Source organism: Rhipicephalus sanguineus, chromosome 6 (genome assembly GCF_013339695.2).
Source record: "Rhipicephalus sanguineus isolate Rsan-2018 chromosome 6, BIME_Rsan_1.4, whole genome shotgun sequence".
NCBI lineage: Eukaryota > Metazoa > Arthropoda > Arachnida > Ixodida > Ixodidae > Rhipicephalus > Rhipicephalus sanguineus.
In genome coordinates this window covers 86095091-86115632 of record NC_051181.1, presented here as the reverse complement: position 1 = coordinate 86115632, position 20542 = coordinate 86095091, and the positions used below count along the sequence as shown (strand labels likewise).

Here is a 20542-nt window from a genome sequence, read left to right as displayed (position 1 = left end):
ATGTGCAGGCCGACTATGATAATTACACGCGTGGCTTCGGCGATTAGCTCCGGCCACGGCGTTGTAAGGCGCTCGGCCGGAGCTAATCTCGGAGGCTGCGGTGCTGATTATTATGAAGGATACTTAGTGCAGATATTAAATGCTTTCAAAGAAATTTAAACAGCCCGTACCTCTATAAAATATTGTTAGTAAAAGTTTCTGACACTTTTCTTGCATAGATGCACTTCTGCACTCAGTGAAACGACAAACAAATGAAAGAAGGTGCCTCTGGTTTGAAGACACCACCCACCTTTGTGGACCGCCCTTGACGTGACGCCACGTTCCATCGTAACCGATGGAACGCAGCGCGCGCTGAGGGATGGAATCGGCCTTTCGTTCTGATTGCCCGCTCAAAAGGGTGTCGCGAAAGCTAGGAAAGATTCCGAGTTTCGTTAAACTCGGGCCATCCTGCATAGCACCCCTAGTAGAAATTTTTACACAGGTCTGCATGTAGGCATTCCGAGGTGTGGGCTTTGTCAGTAGGAATGCCAACGTTCTACGAAAAAATAATATTTCGTACCATACATTAGATGCCACCCAAACGCTTCGAGCTTTCCACTCAGTGCAGTCTGCGCAGGCCATACAACAGTGCTGCTGCCGCATGCGTCTCACGAAGGCAGAGCTAAACAATCAGCAAGAAAAAAATTTAGGACGCGTGAAAAGTAGAGGACCTTCAATAGTTGTGCACATGAAATGAGCTGCGCGAAAAAGAAGGTCTCTGCGCGTAAATTGGCCGTTTGAAACTCTCCTTGAATGAATCCCTACTGCAACTGCAGCAGTGTAGGTCTACAGCGCCATAATTCATCACATTGCAAATCAATGAAATAACCATTATGCGTCCGTAAGGCAATACATGGCGCTGGATACTTAGTTGATAGTTTTCGTGCTGATGATGAATAATTGTGCATGATCGATTCGTGATTGGTGAGCCTTTAAACTACCTACTCGCTGCATACTTCAGTTCGTGGAATTCACGCCTGGTGCAACTCTAGACTTCTGCCACCTAAACTGCCACTTGCTCTAGCTGGAATGCCGGCACTACATGACTCCTGTATATTTTTTTTTCTTTTTTCAAAGCAGTTTTATGCACTGGCGTGGCTCTGTGAGAAAACGCCTGACCGCCACGCGGAAGACCTGGGTTCAAGTGCCCGCTAGAATCGAAGATTTGTATTGCTTATTCATTTGCATCTATCTCGATTCTTCGCTCACAACCGACGACGCGGACGCCAATACCGACACCGGAATTCCTGCGACAGGGGCTATTTTCCATTAAATCGCGTAGGTACACTTGACTGTGGCGCAAAATACATTTTATGAAATAGGGGGGCGTAAACACGAGAAGAAAGTGAGTCGTTTTGGAATACCATTACATCGTTGACTTAATTTGCCGAAGAAAAAAAAAAGTAAGGAAGCCTCGCACTAGTGGTGAGAAGCCTAAAGAGCGGAGCTGGACGTCCTTCCTTCCTTCTTTTTTTTCTTCTCTTTCTTTTCTTTTCTCTCTTTCTCTCTGTTTTTGTGTATTTTTGTTTCCGTTTCTTTCTATTCCTGTTTTCCCGCTCTTTGAAACTGTCTTTTTTTCCTTTTCTCTCTCTCTTTCTGTCTCTTTCGTTCTCGCCTACTCTTTCTCTCTCCCTGCTCCTCTCTCCCCTTTTTCTTTCTTCCTCTCTATTTCTCCCTTTCTTTCTCTTTCTCTTTTGCTCTCCGTTTCTTTATTTCTTTCTTTGTGTCCCTTTCTACCTCTTTTTCTCTTCGTCTATTTCTTTCTATGTCTATTTTTTCATGCCTTTATTCCCTGTATTTTTCTCGGTTCCTTCCTATTTCAATCTCTTTCTTTTTGATTCTCTCTCTACATCTTCTCTCGCCCATCCGAGTTATCGCATCTCACGCCGGACAAATCGACGCACGTGTTCTGTGAATGAAGTAGAATATGAAGAGGACAAAGAGTGTGTCCGCCAGTCGAGGTATTGCGCACATGATGATGATTGTTTTTGTACGCGGCCGTCGGTGCTCCTCCTCGCCAAGAATTTCATTTCGTTTTTTTATTTATATTTCTCCTCCTCTCCACTTCTGATCTCCACTCGTCTTCCTTTTTCTTCCTCCTTCATCCTTTCCTATTCTATGTAGGCAGTGACACACTAAGTCAGGGTTCCATTCCGTTCCTGTTCCGGAACGAAAAAAAAAAATGTTCCATAACGGTTCGCAACAGTTTTTTTTTTGTATGCAAAAAAATTGAAGTTAAGGTAATCATAAAGAACATTGGATATGTGATGTAGTTACTTGCCCTCCTTTTAGGAAAGTGGGACAAAGGTAAAACACGTTCTTCAAAACCAGTATTAATTTCAAAGTCGTTGTACTTATTTTCTCGAAAGACAAATACGAATTTTTTTAATGGGCTGAATGCTTTGTGTCAAGGGATTGAGCACTTTTTCAGAAGCAGCACGTCATTGAGTGCCCTCTCTGATGTGCAAGACCGCTGTGCTGATAAGAAGGTCGCTAGGCCTGCGCGGAACACGCAGCACAGTCATAGCGAAAGCTGGAGGAGCGGACTTCGTAGAGCCCGCTGGAGAGTCTCCCGGGGCAACTAATACAAGTACAGATGCAAGGTACCTACTACGAAATAAATCATCCCAATTTTTTCTGAAGTGGAGAAGTTCCCACTATGCAGTTTTTCGTCATTCTTCGGAGTCTCATGGTACACGCTAGACATCTGTAAGGCGTTATGTGCACTTTGTGCTGTGACTGATGATGATGAAGAATTATGGCTGAACACTTTGCAGTGGGTGGGAAAGCAGTGTTGCGGAATGGGCGCCTCCATTCCATTTCAATTCCATTGCGGGGAATTAGAACTTGCCGCAATTCCATTCTTTTCAATTCCTCGGAATGAAAATAACTTAGCCCATTCGCACTCTGGGAATGGTCGGGCAGTTCAATTCCATTCCTGTAACTGCTCAACGTAGGAAAGGCATCTTGATAGTTTTTTCGAGTTAAGAATGAACGCCGCATAAAGCTGGTGTCATCAGATGCATTAATAACTGCAAAAGTACGCAAAACGAGTTACCAAGGTCGAGGGATAGTAGCTTGGTGACATGTTTCGTGCAGTGTAACCACCCTAATAATTCCCATAGGGACAGTTCTCCCGCTACCTATAGTATTTGCATGGTCAGCATGTTTGAACGACTAGTGGTGTTTTATATTGTATATGCTTAAATGTCTTAATGCTCAAATGACGACATAGCGTATTTTTATGCTGACAAGAGTAGTATTTTAGAAGACTAAGCAGTTTTGCCACGCGTCTGGAGTCGTCGTGAATATGAAGAAAACTAAGATTTCGTTAATTGAGAATACGACCCTCTAGATCTGCTGGTATTTGTTGTAACAGTGCACCGGTCGGTCCCCTTCTGCATTTGCATTGAATAGAGAACACTGGGCCGCACTGCCCGTCAGCATTCACGCTTGTCAAGCGCGCGTCGCACGCATGGATGGGGTGAGGAGAACTTTCTGTGTTCGCCTGTGCGCAGGTATGCAATGTCCTCCTTGTCCCAAAGGGTATTTACGTGTGTCAGGTACTAAACTGCTCGTGAGATAGAGATCAGGCTGTGATTACAGTTTTTGCCGCTTTCGTGTGGGGGTATCAATGGAACCAACGCGCAGGGGTAATTTGTTTCTCCCTTCGGTATCTGCTGGGATAATGCACTTGTTTGTACGCTTTGCGCCTCGATTTTTAGTAGGCGCGTTGTTTATAAATGTACTGTCCTTGTAATCAGCCAAGCCATTTTAAAAATACTGTGTCACGTGGTTTATTCACGTACAGACGTGAAGGAACGTCGAGGAACGTCGAGGGTCCAAAATCCAAGCAAGCGCAAGCTCGGGTCGCGTGGCTACCACTGACGATGTGGCTTGCTTTCTTGGCTGCTTCGTCGTCGTCTCGTACTCTTCACTACATTGGCCCCTGGTGAATAGCGGAGCCATCCTGGCGACCTAAGGCGTTGTCAGTATAGCGGGGTCGTAATAGGGCTTCAGGCGGCTGACATGAACGATTTCCCGACCACGACGACGTAAATCGTGGGATGCCGTCAGAGGCTCAACCTCATAATTGACAGGAGACGTGCGAGAAAGAATGCGGTAGGGCCCCTGATATCGGGCACGTAATTTCGAGGAAAGGCCAGGAGTGCTCGATGGGATCCAGAGCCAAACGAGGTCACCAGTCGTGAAAGTAGAGAGAGGTCGGTCGGTGTCGTGCCGTAGCTTTTGGTGGCCTTGGTCATCGGTGGTCAGCGAACGGGCTAATTGTCTGCAATCTTCGGCGTATCTGGCAACGTCAGAAATCGCAGTATATTCAGACGAGTCCGGCGTATAGGGAAGCATAGTGTCCAGCGTGCAGGACGGGTCGCGTCCGTATAAAAGAAAGAAAGGTGAGAAACCGGTGGTCGCGTGCGTTGCGGTGTTGTACGCGTACGTGACGAACGGCAGGACGGTGTCCCAGTTGGTCTGGTCTGATGCCGTGTACATTGTCAACATATCACCGAGCGTGCGATTAAATCGTTCCGTGAGGCCATTCGTCTGCGGATGATATGCGGTGGTCATTCGATGAACGATGTTGCACTGGACGAGCAAGGCCTGAATAGCGTCAGACAGGAAAACACGCCCTCTGTCGCTCAAAAGTTCACGGGGAGCACCGTGGCGAAGGACAAAGTTGCGTAAGATAAAAAACGCAACCTCTCTTGCGGTAGCCGTTGGAAGTGCTGCAGTCTCTGCGTAACGGGTGAGGTGGTCCACGCCAACGATGATCCACCGATTCCCAGAGGAAGTCGGGGGAAGCGGGCCATATAAGTCGATGCCGACGCGGTCGAATGGACGTCCCGGACAAGGTAGAGGCTGAAGTGGACCGGTTGGGCGTTGAGGTGGAGCTTTACGCTGCTGACAAGCAGTACAAGCACGTACGTACTTGCGCACGAATGTGTACATGCCGCGCCAGTAGTATCGCTGACGCAAGCGGTTGTAAGTCTTCAGAGCGCCAGCGTGAGCGCTTTGCAGGTCGTTGTGAAAAGCAGTGCAGACTTCTGTGCGCATGTGGCGCGGGATCACTAGCAACCACCTCCGACCGTCAGGTGCGTAATTACGCCGATAGAGGAGGCCGTCGCGGAGTGCGAAATGCGTGGCTTGACGACGGAGAGTTCTTGACGCTGGATGAACCAATGAACCAGTCAGAAAGTCGACGAGTTCGGAGATCCACGCATCCTTGCGTTGCTCCGATGGCATGTCTGCGAAGTCAAGGGGCGTCAAGACAGCTGACGTGTCTGACGGGGAAGCTGTGTCAGACGGTAACGGTGAGCGGGATAGCGCATCAGCGTCCGAGTGCTTGCGGCCGGATCTGTACACAACACGAATGTCGTATTCCTGCAGCCGAAGCGCCCAACGACCGAGGCGGCCTGAAGGATCTTTCAGAGATGAGAGCCAACAGAGCGCGTGATGGTCCGCGACTACTTCGATGGGGCGGCCATAAAGGTATGGACGGAACTTGGTCAAAGCCCAGATTATGGCGAGGCACTCTTTTTCAGTGACCGAGTAGTTGCACTCCGCTTTCTTCAGGGTTCGACTCGCGTAAGCAACAACGTACTCGTCGTATCCTGGTTTTCGTTGAGCCAGTACAGCACCAAGACCGACACCGCTGGCGTCAGTATGGACCTCCGTAGGCACATTAGGGTCAAAGTGACGGCGTATCGGAGGTGACGTTAATAAGCGCCGTAGCGTCATGAAAGCTTCATCGCACTCTGGTGACCAAGCCGACAGGCCGTTAGAGGCTGTCAGTAGGTTGGTAAGAGGTGCGATGATAGAAGCGAAGTCGCGCACAAATCGACGAAAATATGAGCACAGCCCAATAAAGCTTCGGAGCGTCTTGATGGAATTGGGCTTGGGGTAGTCGGCCACGGCACGAAGTTTAGCGGGATCCGGAAGAACGCCTTCCTTGCAGACGACGTGACCTAGTATGGTGAGTTGGCGCGCAGCAAAATGGCACTTCTTGATGTTAAGTTGAAGGCCAGCAGAGGCGAGGCACGTGAGAATAGCGCGAAGACGAACTAGATGAGTCGGAAAATCGCGGGAAAATACAACAATGTCGTCAAGGTAGCACAGGCAGGTATTCCACTTGTGGCCACGAAGGATGTTATCCATCATTCGTTCGAAGGTAGCTGGGGCGTTGCAGAGTCCGAAGGGCATCACCTTGAACTCATAAAGCCCATCGGGAGTAACGAACGCAGTCTTCGGGTGGTCAGGGTCAGCGAGTGGAACTTGCCAATAGCCCGATCGTAAATCCAAGGACGAGAAATATTCTGCTCCTTGCAAGCAATCGAGGGCATCGTCGATGCGTGGCAACGGGTATACATCCTTCCGAGTTATCTTATTCAGGCGGCGGTAGTCGACGCAGAATCTGATAGAGCCATCCTTTTTGCGCACAAGCACGACAGGGGACGACCAGGGGCTCTCAGATGGCTGAATGACTCCGCGCGTGAGCATATCATCGACTTGTTCATTGATAACACGGCGCTCTTCCGCCGAAACGCGATATGGTCGTTGGCGTAAAGGGGCATGACCACCGGTGTCGATGTGGTGCGTGACGCTCGTTGTGCGACCCAGAGATGGCTGACCGCAGTCGAAGGATGAGCGGAACTCTTCTAGAAGGGCCAATAGTTCGCGTCGATGGTCCAATGATAGATCCGGGGACAAAGAAGGGTGAAAAATGTCTGACTTCGGAGGTGCCGCAACAGGGGCTGTCATGGCATTCAGCTGGTGGTGAAGTGGGGCTTCAGCGAACTCCAGAAAGCGAAGCAGGTCAACGGCATGTATGCTTCCCAAGCATTCCCCGCGAAGTAGACGAACGGGCGAGGTGCGCAAGTTGGCAACCGGCATGATGGTAGCGCCGGATTCGACGGTGAGTACGGCAAACGGCAGTCGTAGGGCGTGGCGGCGGAGAAACAGCTCTGACGGGGCGAACAGGACAGCGCCGTCAGGGGCGGCCGGACAAGTCAAGGCGACAAGGGTGGACGTGTTTGGGGCTACGTCAGCGTCGGCAGCAATGACAAGTTTACATGCGTCAGATATGGTAGGCCCCGAAACAGAAGATTGCAGCGGCGTAAGGGCGACTTCTGCTCGGGCGCAATCTATGATGGCGCGATGACGTGAAAGGAAGTCCCAGCCGAGGATAACGTCGTGAGAGCAGGACGGCAGCACGAAAAACTCAATGACGTAAAGTTCGCCTTGAATATTAACGCGCGCGGTGCACACGGCTGAAGGTGCTATGAACTGCGAGTTCGCAGTGCGGAACATGAGTCCTGAGAGCGACGTGGTCACTTTTTTTAACTGGCGGCAGAGGCTCTCGCAGATTACGGAAACGGCGGCCCCGGTATCAATTAGCGCTTGGGCCGTGGTCCCTTCAACATTGACGTCGATAACGTTTTGCGGCGAAAAAGACGGAGGCCTTGGGCAGTTCGCTTCGCATGCAGTTCTTGCCTCCGGAACTGCAGCGATCAGTTTCCCTCTTGCGCAGCAGGTCGGCGACGCATAGGTGACAGGGAGCGTCGTCGAGGGGACGGTGACCGGTGGGTCGCGTTGGGTCGTTGATCACGGGCATACTCCGGTGGCGACCGGGACGACGACGCGACCGGCCTGCCGTCGGCGTCGAAGTGAGGAGGGGCGTAGTTTGGGGGCGACCTGGACGACGACGCAACTGGCATGCCCACGGCGTCGAATGTTGGAGGAACCAGGCGACAATGGCGAGCGACGTGGCCGGCGAGGCCACAGGAGAAACAGATGGGCCGATTGTCCGGGGTTCGCCACGCGTCGGAGCGGCGGAAGGACGGAGCCGAGGGGTTTGGGATGGGCGGCGACGAAGCATACGCGGATGTTGGCAAGACACGGGGCGGCGTAAGTGGCCGAGGTGGAGCGTAAGGCATAGATTGGTGATACGCGGTGGTCGCCAAGGCATGGGACGGCATCAGTGGTCGAGGTGGAGCAGAGGGCATAGGCTGTTGAGGGGGCCGAGCAGCAACGGCGGCGTAGGTAAGCGGCGCAGTGACGGGCGGTTGTTGGAACATGGGTGGGAGAGCCTCAGAAACTTGCGTCCGAATGGCTTGTTGAATGCCCGGAGCCAGAGGATGCGCCGGCTCGTGAGTGAGCGGCAGTAAGGACAGCTGGCGTGCGACTTCTTCACGGATGAAGTCTTTGATCGTGGGCTGGAGAGTCGGCTGAGTGGCCGGAGGGACAGCTAGCTGCAAGCTGGAGAGCGTGTCGGGGGTCGGGAGGGCCTGACGGGCGATCGCGCGCTGCCTGCGCAATTCGTCGAAACTCTGACAGAGGGAAACTAGCGCAGCGATTGTGGTGGGATTCCGCGCGAGCAGCAGCTGGAAGGCGCCGTCCTCGATGCCCTTCAAGATGTGGTTGATTTTGGCCTCCTCAGGCATAGCGGGGTCGACGCGGGTGCACAAATGGAGGACATCCTCGATGTAACCCGTGTAGGTCTCACCCGGTTGTTGTGCACGCTGACGCAAGCGCTGCTCGGCGAGAAGCTTGCGAGCCGCAGGCCGTCCAAAGACGTCCTTGATAGCAGTCTTGAAAGCTGACCAAGATGGAAGCTCGGCCTCGTGGTTGTGATACCACAGTTGGGCTATGTCGGCAAGGTAGAATTGCACATACCCAAGCTTCATTGGATCGTCCCATCTGTTGCTGGCGCCGACTTTGTCATACCTCGACAGCCACTCGTCCACGTCCGATTCACCGGAGCCCGAGAAGATGGGGGGGTCCCGCTGAGGATACACGGCGCCACAAGTGACGTGGACAGCCGAAGGGCCAGGCTGGGAAGGAGTCTCGGTGGCCATGTTGGTATCACGAAGGGGTGGAAGCTTACGGGAGCGAAGATCCAGGGTCGTAGGGGAAACCCACGTACCTCCACCAAATGTCACGTGGTTTATTCACGTACAGACGTGAAGGAACGATGAGGAACGTCGAGGAACGTCGAGGGTCCAAAATCCAAGCAAGCGCAAGCTCGGGTCGCGTGGCTACCACTGACGATGTGGCTTGCTTTCTTGGCTGCTTCGTCGTCGTCTCGTACTCTTCACTACAACTGCTTTATTATTATATAGAGGCTCGGACCTACTAATGTTTGAAGTTTGAAAAACAGCATGTAGACGAAAATGTGCTCTATTTTCGGAAAAAGACTTAATTCCATTCCCATTTCATTCCGTGCAAAACGCGCTTAATTCCATTCTCATTCCTCCAAGCGTTGTTCCCATTCCATTCCGGGGTCGCGAAAATGCGGAATGATTCTGGAGTCATTCCAATTCTGGTGGGGCAACTCCGAAACACTGGCGGGAAGCAATAAACAACACACTCTTTGTACTATTAGCATTGCGTGATGACTGGTTGTTATTTTACTCTTCTGCCATGATATATTACATATATTAACCCCTTCAGACACGCATTATGATGCACTGTCTGCAAATGCGTCAAAAACGCATGGCATGATTCGAAGGCACCAGTATTACATATCAAGAAAGAAAACGAAGAAATGTGTTGTTTTTTGTGAGTTTCAGTAATTAATCGTTATTAGCGTGTTACTAATTATCTAATTATTCTGCCATCAGTCAGCTTCAGTACTTGCATAAAAAGAATCAACTATTAGGCCCGAAAACCATGTACACCTTCTTTTTTGGTTGTAGTTGTTTCGAGCGGAGAAAAAAAAAAGGCGGCAGATCCCACGTACCGTGGGAGTCGATGTTATGCGAAGCATGCGGCGGGTAGGTGACTGTGGCGTAACTTTTTACTGAGCGACACGTTACAATATGACGCTAAAGATTTGTATAAATTTTATACGCACACATATATATGTTGAAGAGCCGCATATGCGTTATATAACTAGTTGTTTACGGTTGGGTAACGCTGCCAATGGCAACGTGGGTATTACAAACACCAGAAGGGGTAAGCTGATATGTAGTGCTTATACGTGTCCCGAGAACGCACGCACGTTTCACGAACCCATGTGCATGTGTGCAAGAAGTTCTTGACAGTTCATGAACAAGGGCATTATCACCGTGATCAGTGAGCACCAGCAGCTGGTCATGACTTGTTATAGGATCCGGTAGTGATCGTTGTGACGAGGGGCGCATGTGTAGTGAGGTATGTGGTATACTAGAGCTGTTGGAATTCGTGGATGCCTCGGTCCTTTCGTCGACAGATTGTCTGTCGACAGAGCCGGCGACATGTCGGAAACTGAAGCCACTCTTCGCGTTGGTGAGGTATAGGCCGTCGAGGCTGGTAGGCCTGGATAGTGCTAGACCAACATCAGTGGATGGTGTTTGTCGTATTCGTAGGCTACCTGGGCGTATGTGGCCTACGTAGCCTGGTGTACGAAGCGGCTGTCAATCAATCTGGCATCATCCTCGGTCAGCATGAGGCCATCGCCCAGCCTAGTAAGAAATGAAGAGGACACTGCGTCGTTCTGGTGGACGAAGTGCACTTTACGTTGCGGTGATGTGGATATCATATGTAACTTTCGTTAATGTATTCCTTCGGGATCGAGCAATGCTTCAATACAGCTTTCTGAATCATAGGAATACAAACGTGTTTATTAGAGTGCTATAAAAGCGGAGCCAACACTGGAACTACAGACGTTAATCGGATATGACGCCTGTATTGTAGGAGTACACATCGTAGGAGTATCGTGTAGTGCTTATTGCTTTCTTGTAAAATTAGATAGCCAGCACCACAACCACAATTGACGTTGCACCGCTATTACGCCTGCGTAGGCTGTTTTTCCAAACCAGTTTATAGACCTGGCGTAGCTCAGTGGTAGAATACCTGATTGCCACACAGAATGCTTGGGTTCGATTCCTTCTGGGATCCTATTTTTCATTCTTTCCATTCGTCGAGTCGACGCTGCCGATGCTGGTTTTGCTTAACGCTCTAGTATATTTAAGTTACTAATGTCTGTTCTCGCCGTTCCTAGGTAGATACAAACTGTCAATCACCTGTGGCGCATACCTGTACACCTCGGCCCGCGGTAAACGGGTATGTGCCACACGTGTCTAGTGGAAAGGGTTTGACGACGTACGCTACAGTATTTTAGAGTTATTCATGTCATGACCCGGCAATTATATTCGTCAAATCTTCTTACCCTCCCATGCAAATTTTGGTCTACACCATGTTAAGGAGGCGATCATGAGAGCACCCAGACGTAGGCGGCTAGATAGATAGATAGATAGATAGATAGATAGATACGTAGATAGAAACGCTCAAAGTGCCAGAGGTTCGCTAAGAAATGCTTCGCATTTAATATACTCTTGACGTTGGTCCTGGAACGCGGCACGTCGAACGATCGTCTAAAATGGTAGTGTCTCCAGCAAAGTGATCCTCTGCAGCAATACGCAGGGCAGTGTAGTTAAATGACCGCTATTTGTCCAATCAGGAAGCGTGCACGAATGTGCACACTGAGTTTCAGGCCATTTGAAGAAACACGCGGCATGGGACGCGCCTCCGAAGTTCGCGTCCTCAAACGAGGACGCCGTGCCGCAAAGGGTTAACACGATTCCTTGCCCGACATGACGCCTGTATACAGTAAATTTGGGAAGGAGTTACAAGCACCAGCGTGGCACTGTGGTGGAAGGCCCGACTGCCACACAGAGGGCGCGGGTTGAAATTCCATCGGATCCTATAAATTTGTTTATCATTTAATTTTTCTTATATAATGCGATATATTATATCACGCGATATTTTTCGTATATCACGGACACCGGCGGCGTTGGACAACTAGGGCACCAAAATCAGCTGTTGTGGTCTCATTACAGCTTTCGCTGTAACAAACTTCAGCGCCGCCAAAGTCCTCTTTACGCTGGCCTGCGTGACAGGCGCGCAAAAGTCCACTTGCGTTAATATAAACATCTCTGGTTGCCACTGTTTTCGTTTTTCGCACAATTTCAACATATCTTTGCCTTAGAATTCCTGCCTAAGGTACTCGCTAATACTGTACCCAGAGATACGCTCACATTGCATCAGCTCAATTGCTCCGGATTGCGAAGTTTTCTCGTGAACCGAAAAACGATTGAAAAAATTTCAGTTTCATTCCGGAACGAAATATTAGATAAAGTTTTGGTTACGTTTCCGCTCCCGTCGAAAATATCGTTTTTTTCGTTTTTGGGTTTCAGTTTTCGTTCCGTTCCGACGGCCCGCACTAAGTTGTTCTTGCGACATTCGCGTTTTTCTGCAGGCTCATAAAATAAATTTATGTAGGATAATAGACGCATTAGCTCTTTTTAGCGACCATAACTGCAGGCTCTGTCTTAGTCAAAACACAGCAGAGTCAAGCACATCAACACAGGGCGTTTTTGAGGTGGACATAAATGTCACTGCGAAAGGGATAGAACATTATCCGTCAAACCTTTCAAGGTGTTTTGTAAATACGTAAATATTAGTGCAACCGCTTTTACTTTTTCAAGCAGGACACTACATTCATTACCTTGAGATCTGCGCATTTTGGCATGAAACAAAACATTCATGACACTTAAGTCTGTACTAAAAAAAACGCCAGGCCTGCGCTGAAACCGCAGCACAGTCACAGCGAAAGCTGGAACAGCGGCGTTTCTAGAGCCCATTGTAAGCCCTCTTGGGGCTACAATACAAGTACACTAGAAAGGTACCCACTACGCCATAAATCACAATTTTTGTGAAGTTGGGAAGCACCTACTAAGCCATTATTTTTCATTCTGCGGAGAAGCGAGGCACCAGCTACACGTCTGTAAGGCATTATGTGCACTTTGTTGACACGATGACTGATGACGATGAAGAATTATGGCTCAGCCCTTTGTAATGGGTTGGAAGCTTTAAATGGCCCACCAGTTATGTAATTTGTATTGGGTGACGCCCGGTCGCTATTTCCCTCTCCCGTCATGCTGTATAACATACGTTGCCATGGGAGAGAGACGGGGGGGAGGGACGAAAAACTTTACTGAGACCCCGAGGAAATGGATCATGCGCTTATGGGCTATCTTGGCAACCAATACAAGTGCACTTGCGAGGAACCCACTACGCTATAAATCATTGTAATTTTACTGAGACCCCAAGGAAATGGATCACGCGCTCATGGGCTATCCTGGCAACCAATACAAGTGCACTTGCGAGGAACCCACTACGCTATAAATCATTGTAATTTTACTGAGACCCCGAGGAAATGGATCACGCGCTTATGGGCTATCTTGGCAACCAATACAAGTGCACTTGCGAGGAACCCACTACGCTATAAATTATTGTAATTTTTTAGAAGTAGGGCAGCAGGCACTGTGTCATTTTTCGTCATTCTACGGAGGGCCGTGGTACCTGCTAAACGCATGTAAAGCGTTATGCGCACTTTGTTGATGCTGTGCCTAATGACGACGAAGAATTATGGCAGAGTAATGGAATGGAAGCATTCAACAACCTACTCGTTGCGCAATTCGCATTGTGTGATGCCTGGTTACAGAATTCGCGCTGTGCGACGCTTGGTGCTTATTTTACTCTTCTACCACGCTATATTGCATATGCTAATGTGGTTTCTTCCCGACATGAAGCCTGTATAGGACCTTTTTGCAAAGCAGTTTCAAGCACCGGCATGGCTGAGAGGTTGAATACTGGGCTCCCACGCAGAGGGCCCAGGTTGGAACCTCGTTCCATCCTGGAATTTTCTTCTTATTTCGAGCGATACTGGTTACGGACACCGGCGGCGGCGGTGGCGGCGGACAACTACGGCGCGAAAAACGGCCGGTGAAATGATCTCATAACAGCTTTCGCTGCAAAACTTCTATCAGAACATGTTGTTTTAATGGGTGCAGCGACAGACGAAAGTATCTGCCTTACTGCCATAAATGATTGTCGTTTGAAGAGCGCCTACCTTATTGACGCTCCAAGCGGTCGTTTGCTGATGATGCTGACTGTTAAACTTATATACGATCACAAGCTTTATAATTAAATGAGGCATACAAACACTCCCTTCATTTATGTATCAGGTGAAATTTAATACTCGGGAACGTCAGTGTGCTTCCGTGTACGCTGATTTTGTTAGTGAAATTAGGAGCACGTTTTCTCCGATCTTCAATGAGTGAACTCTGTTTCGAGTGTCATTAATGTATATGCGACACTGTTGGTGACCCTGCCTGGAAACAGCCGTGCTGAAGAAAAGGTAAGTGAAATAGTTCTTCGAGCGAATCGTTGTATATATAGACTGCGCCTTCTCAGTAACAAACGGAGTAGTGTTCACCCGGAAAAAAAAAAACACCATGAAAAACGTCGTGATTGTCTTTATGCTTTGGGCCTCTGCAGTGAATGGGGCTGAAAACCCTACTAGACCAACTCTACAACAGCTCAGAGAAGTAATACTCTTTTTTTATATGTGATATCTGCCGAGGTGACATATGGGCAAAGATATTCTGCCATCTACCAAGGAGTCTAACGCCTGATTCTTGGCACCAGCAGATACGTTTCACTGAAGGGGAAATGCATGCATATTGATAAAAATGTGCTTGTATGTTAACGCCGACGTCTTTACGAAGGCCTCCACTGTACCTGTATGGCATCTATCATTACCAGACTGGAGCTTTCGTCCGTTAAACTTTCATGCCTCAACTTCCGACGACCCGATGAATTAATATGGCGACCATCGCAGTTCAGGAACACGTTATCCTAACAGCGGCCCAGGTATAACTGAGTCCTCTGTTTGCAAGCTTCCGAAATTATGCGTTGCATATCTGCCTTAAATTGTGTGAACGAATTCTCACAAGTAAATCATAATAACCATAGTATATTACCTTTATTGGTTGGGTAAAGGAAACCTGAAATGGTTCTAGAATTCGGCAAAGCTTCGTGGTTAACAATGACCGACATTATTATATATACTAGAAAGGCTTTTTTTCGCGGTTGTTTCTACAGGAACTTCGGAATACACGACAGAACAGTTGGTCTCGCTACGGCCACGCGAGCGTGCAGAAAGTGCCAGCGTGAAATGACCCAACCGTAGCTATGTCATCTCTGGTTCCGTTGGTGTTGCCGTGCTGCACTCAGGCAGAAGGTTCCCACCACTCCCTTGCGTGTCGCTGCCAACTTTCTTTTTGCTTTTCTCCGCACGGCAGGTGCCGCGTTGTAGTCGTTTGAGGAGATGAGACGTTTGATGGAGGAACGCACCAGAAAGTTCGGGGAAGCGTGGGGCTGCGTCGTTGGATGTAGATGAAAGGGGGTGAAAAAATATGACCATTTTTACCCCTCAAGAGTGGTGCTAGATCTGCTGAGAATGTGCGCGGGGTGCGTCCCAGGCCACGGCAGGCCACGGAAAGCCGTTTGAAGAGAGAGAAAGCACTTTAAAAAATTATGGCCGACTCCATTAGTGTAATAATCGATGTCAAGGGATGCCAAGCGTAGGGGTGGTACTTCTAAAGTTCAACTGTAGTAATTAGGATATAAAGTGTAAAGTAAAGTAGATTTTAAAGAAGTAGCCACCGAATGTTAGCGATTCCTCACCTTCACATTACGCATGCTATGCTGAACTAACTTTGATAAAGCAGCAGGCGTCCCCTCATCCACTTTGATAGAAATTTCCGTCTGTGATTCCCTAGAAGCATCAGAAAGCGACAATCGTGACTGTGCCGCCGCAAATACTTTAAATCACGGAGTCGCACGTCATTGAATTACTGATACTATCAAAGCTCTATGCATAGTACCATAAAAAAGTCAGTTTTGTCGCGAAGACGAAGCAATTAATTGAAATGTTACACGAAGAACGACAAGCAGCTCGATACTTGCAGCGCACCGCTGAGGCACAAAGAAGGACGCCCGAAAAAAACGCACAGGTATACATAGGGCAAGCGCGAACTGACAACTATAGTGTACTAGAATAATACTGACAACTGTCCCGGTTGTTACGTCTTTGTGCTTGAGCAAAGCGCCGCAAGTGTCGACAATGGAGAATCAGACGCTCGCAGATATTTCTTTTTCTTTTAAACTGGGGCGCGTGGACTGACTCCGCTGCGTCTCTTGCCACACAACGGCGCCTGACGGAAGGTGTTTCCGGTGTGCTTTCTTTTTCTGTCCATATCAGGAGCGGGTAAAGAAAGGGGCCACTTTTTCGTGCGCGTCTCAAGGGCAGTTTTCAAATTGAAACAAGTTGTAGGAGCGTTGCGTTGTGCTGGTGAGCGAGGGGTCGCTGGTTCGAATCCCCGGTCTGGTGCTTCGGTATTTTTTCTCCTGCTTTATTTTCTTTGTGCCTCTTTATGTATATCCATACATATACATATCCGGGACATGATGGCGACGGCGAAAACCCGGCGAGAGTGTCCATAAAATTGCTGTCGTCAAAATATGTTGATATGCGAACGTCACTACCGCCCCAAACATTCACGTACCTAAGAGAGTGTAACTGAATGAATAAAAGAAACACTGCACTCGCTGAGGATAATAAAGATAGTACCCCTGTCACACTGGATGTTTTCATGTCATTCGAATGGAATGACATTCGCCTCTAATGACATTATGCGGCTGCTACACAGTGATATTTAATGTCATTAGAATCAAATGCATTAAGAAAGCGAATGAGTTCGAAAAACTGTTTTGCCGTCGCAGCCGAACCGAATGTATACTCTCTACCCCAGAGACCACTTAAAATGTGGCATTCAGCACTCCCAATTTGACACGCATTCATACAAACTCTCTATTAATGTTGCTTGCTTTGAGGCATTTTAACGAGAACAGGTGTACGCAAGGCTGCTGCAAAATCTTTTTACTCTCCCACTCAGTGGCGTCTGGCCACCGGCGCTGTCGGTTGTAGTGAAAACAAACAGACGCCTGTGTGCACGTGTATCTGCAGCGATGGCATCAGCTCCACGAGCGCACTAGATCCAGGCGGAGGCGTTTGCTCTCATAAGGCTATGGGAAGACAATTTTGCGGAGTTCCTTTGCAAACTGCTTTCCCGCATGGACGCATGTGAGACTGCGTTTTGAAAGCGAATAAACGTGGAACGCTCTGGGTTTCTGAGTGTGTGCTGTCGCACCGCAAACTGCCACGGGTGCCTCTGTCACTTCGCGTTGGGGAAAGCTACAATAGACATGACACATCTTGTTTTTTCGTCACGCCGCGCATGCCTTAGGCGAACGCACTCCGTCTTGTTTCACATTCATACCCAACAGGCTGCGTCTCGATTCTTCTTCTATCTGAAGATCAATGAGTCTCTTCGACTCTCTTATGCGCTTTTCTCGCAACGCGAAGTACAAAGCAAATAAATGCTTTATTTGCTGCAGCTATAGTGTACTAGAATTCTTCTAGTACACTATAGCTGCAACTTAGCGTCGTTGTTCAGCGGCACTGCGATGTCAGCCATGTTGCTTGTGTTCATGTTGCTACTGGCTAAGCGTCGTTTTGGCTTATTGTGGCCAGATATCATGCGATACAAAATTTTAACCGTTTATTTTTTTGCGAAGTGACTTCCCACATGTCTTTTAAAATAAATAACTTCGCTTTTCTACAACTCTACATGACCTTCCTCAACTTTTCCGGCCATTTTTTGTCTGAATTGTTGACATAGGTATCATGAACGAATGACATTACTTTTTCCTGTGTAGCGCCATCACGGATCGAATGGCATTCGTTGCACCGAATGACAATCGAACCTAATGACATTAACACCTCCAGTGTGACAGGGGTATAGGAAAGTAACCAGTGTTTATTTTTCTAGCACGCACTGCCCCGTCTCTTTTCGCATACGGATAACAGTAATGCTGAAAGCCGGGATTGAACAAGGAAGATTTCCGAGCCGCTCACCAGCTAGTGTAAAAAGCAATGTCAACACTCGTTCGCTTTATGCTACAGCCGGAAGATGTACCTTTCAGAGCATGATGCGATGGGGTCACTACCATGCTTGGAGTGTCCTGCCAGTTACGTAGGTGAAAGCATGAGTTCAGGGGAGGATCGATGCTTGACGAGATGGAAAATTTGCGAACACGGGGTGCCACTAAAGCCAATATTTTGAAAAGTCCGCTTGTCGTAACGTTGATTCCAGCGACACGCTGTTTTCACGAAATTTTTATAGGTGTATGGAAGAGCCTTCATGACACAATCCGCCAACACAAACATTACGTGCGTTTTATTGAGGTGCTACGAAACACTTTTTTCAAGCAGTAGCTGCGAAGAGCGTCACCATGTGATCGATTTTGATGACGATCTTGTGTTAGAATCCGACTAAACCAAAAGGATGCTAAAACTCAAAATTCGTGACGTCTAGAAGACCAGCGGAAAGGTTAACCACTCGTTGGCAATAAGGCCCGCTTTATGCGCACACAGCCCTCACGATGCGATGGAATCAGTATTATTTCACCCATAAGCTGCCGTAAAATAAGGCATACTGCTTCCGGATCTAATTTCTTACTCGGGATACCCTCCATACAATGACGACCCAGGGCATGGATGAGAACTTCTGCTGGTACGGGGGGTCACACTGTTGAAATGCGTGCAGTTTTTTTTTTGTTAACGTATTTTTTCAATTGCGCGCCACACAAAAGAGAGCAGCTGCTGCCGCTTAGAGACAAGAAAAAGTTTCATTGCTCTCGCCGCCTTCGGAGCGGCGGAGAGAAAGGGCGTACGACTGACGCGTGGCATACGGGAACCCTGGTACATCATATCGTGCACTACGCAGCGTATTTTCCCATTCTCCACCGCCAGTGTCATGCATCAGCACGTCATTGAGTGCTTTAGTTATCGTCATGTGCCAAGTAACAAGCATAAGTGGCCTTCGCGGGGGTAGCTGTAAACGCTACAAAAGCTCAGTCATCTTGTAAGCGATCGCGATTTATAAAAGTAATGTCGCTGAGAAGGCTGATATCTTGCAAGCGATCTTTATCGCGGAGAAAAAAGACGACGCGGCTTGTTTGTGGATATGGCAGAGTTTACTCATAATGATCGCAAATACAAAAGAAGTGTTATAGACTGTCTAAGGAAAATATTAACTTTCCATGCGAAATATTTGGAACTAACAGGTGGCTTTACTGCAAATGAAATTTTTTTTCGCTAAGGCACGGCAGCTACGCTACAAGTTTTAAGCCGCCGACAAAAAAATTCGGAGCTGCTTGCAGTTTCCCGTCTCACCACTACTAGGCCTATAATTATATGTGGATGTGTTGCGATAAAACCCACTTACAAGGCTTCTGTTGATTCAATCCATAGTGGCGACCCCATTTCGCTACGCTGCCACGCGTAGCACTTCCTCGATTGGATGCGCGATGTCGCAAAAGAGAAAACGTGGCCGCCATAAATAAATTACCATAATTAAAGTTGGAGCCATAGTTTCATGTGATATTTGGCCACAGCTGCTTTGTTTTAGATGCGAAGTATCTTAAGGCGGAGCTCATCCGGTGGTGGTGGTGTGCGGCGTGACCACCCTAACTGCGCATGCGCATACCCTCTCCAGACAGCTCCTCTCCACTCGCCCTCTCCCCTTCCCCCTCCACTTTCCCTCTCCCCTTCCCATCTCCACTTTCCCTCTCTCCTCCCCCTTTCCACTTTCCCTCTCCAGTTCCCCTCTCCCCTTCTCCTCTCCACTTTCCCTCTTCCCTCCCCTTCCCATACCCCTCTCCCCTCCCCCTTTCCACTCTTTCTCTGAAACGCGGGCTAGACATGCCGAAATTCTCTCCTGCGCAACGCCGCGATGAGCTCGAGCACATGCGCGTCCCCTCCCCTTCTCTCTCCTCTTCTACGCTGCCCCCCTCTCGCCCGCCTGTCGACCGCGTTCCCCGCTCGCCCTGTGAGAATTAACGGCCAGGCTAGATGGAAGATACGACGCGCGTAGCGTCCCTCTTCGCGTTCCACGACGCGAGGTCGGTAGCATGCCCAACGAACGCCAACGGAACGCGATCGTGCAAGTGCTCCGGCTTCGCATCGCCTCATGGTCCCCTTTAGCGGGAGATGGTGTAATTTTTTGTGAAGAGCAGCGGTTTTTGTTGTTGCGGGTTAATCAGATCAAGTATCTATAGCGTCATAGAACTGACGTCGCACCACTCTGTGCAATGCAAAAGGTTTCGATTACACGCCGCGCTGGAAGAAAAAAGTTCGGCAGATCCCACGTACCGTGGGAGTCGATGTTATGCGAAGCATGCGGCGGGAAGGTGACTGGCATAATTTTTTTTACTAAGCGAAACGCAACAAAGTGACGCTAAAGATTTGTATAAATTTTATACGCACATATATATGTCGAAGAGCCGCATATGTGTTATATAACCAGTTGTTTACAGTCGGGTAAGGCTGCCAACGGCAACGTGGGTATTACCAACACCAGAAGCGGTAAGCTGATATGTAGCGCTTATACTTGTTCCTTATGATGGAGAACGCACGCACGTTTCACGAACCCGTGTTCATGCGTGGAAGATGTTCTTGACAGTTCTTGAACAAGGTCATCATCACTGTCATCAGTGAGCACCAGCAGTTGCTCATGCCTTCTTATTGCATCCGGGC

The 20542-nt window shown here is 48.7% G+C and overlaps 1 long non-coding RNA gene across 1 annotated transcript in view; it reads left to right on the top strand.

Annotated features, from left to right (window-relative positions):
- Positions 1-14342: 14342 nt before the first annotated feature.
- LOC119397948 (uncharacterized) overlaps positions 14343-20542 on the top strand; it is a 33857-nt gene continuing 27657 nt past the window's right edge. Inside the window, exon 1 of the long non-coding RNA XR_005184687.2 lies at positions 14343-14426. This is a non-coding gene — a long non-coding RNA (uncharacterized LOC119397948). The remainder of the gene's footprint in view (positions 14427-20542) is intronic.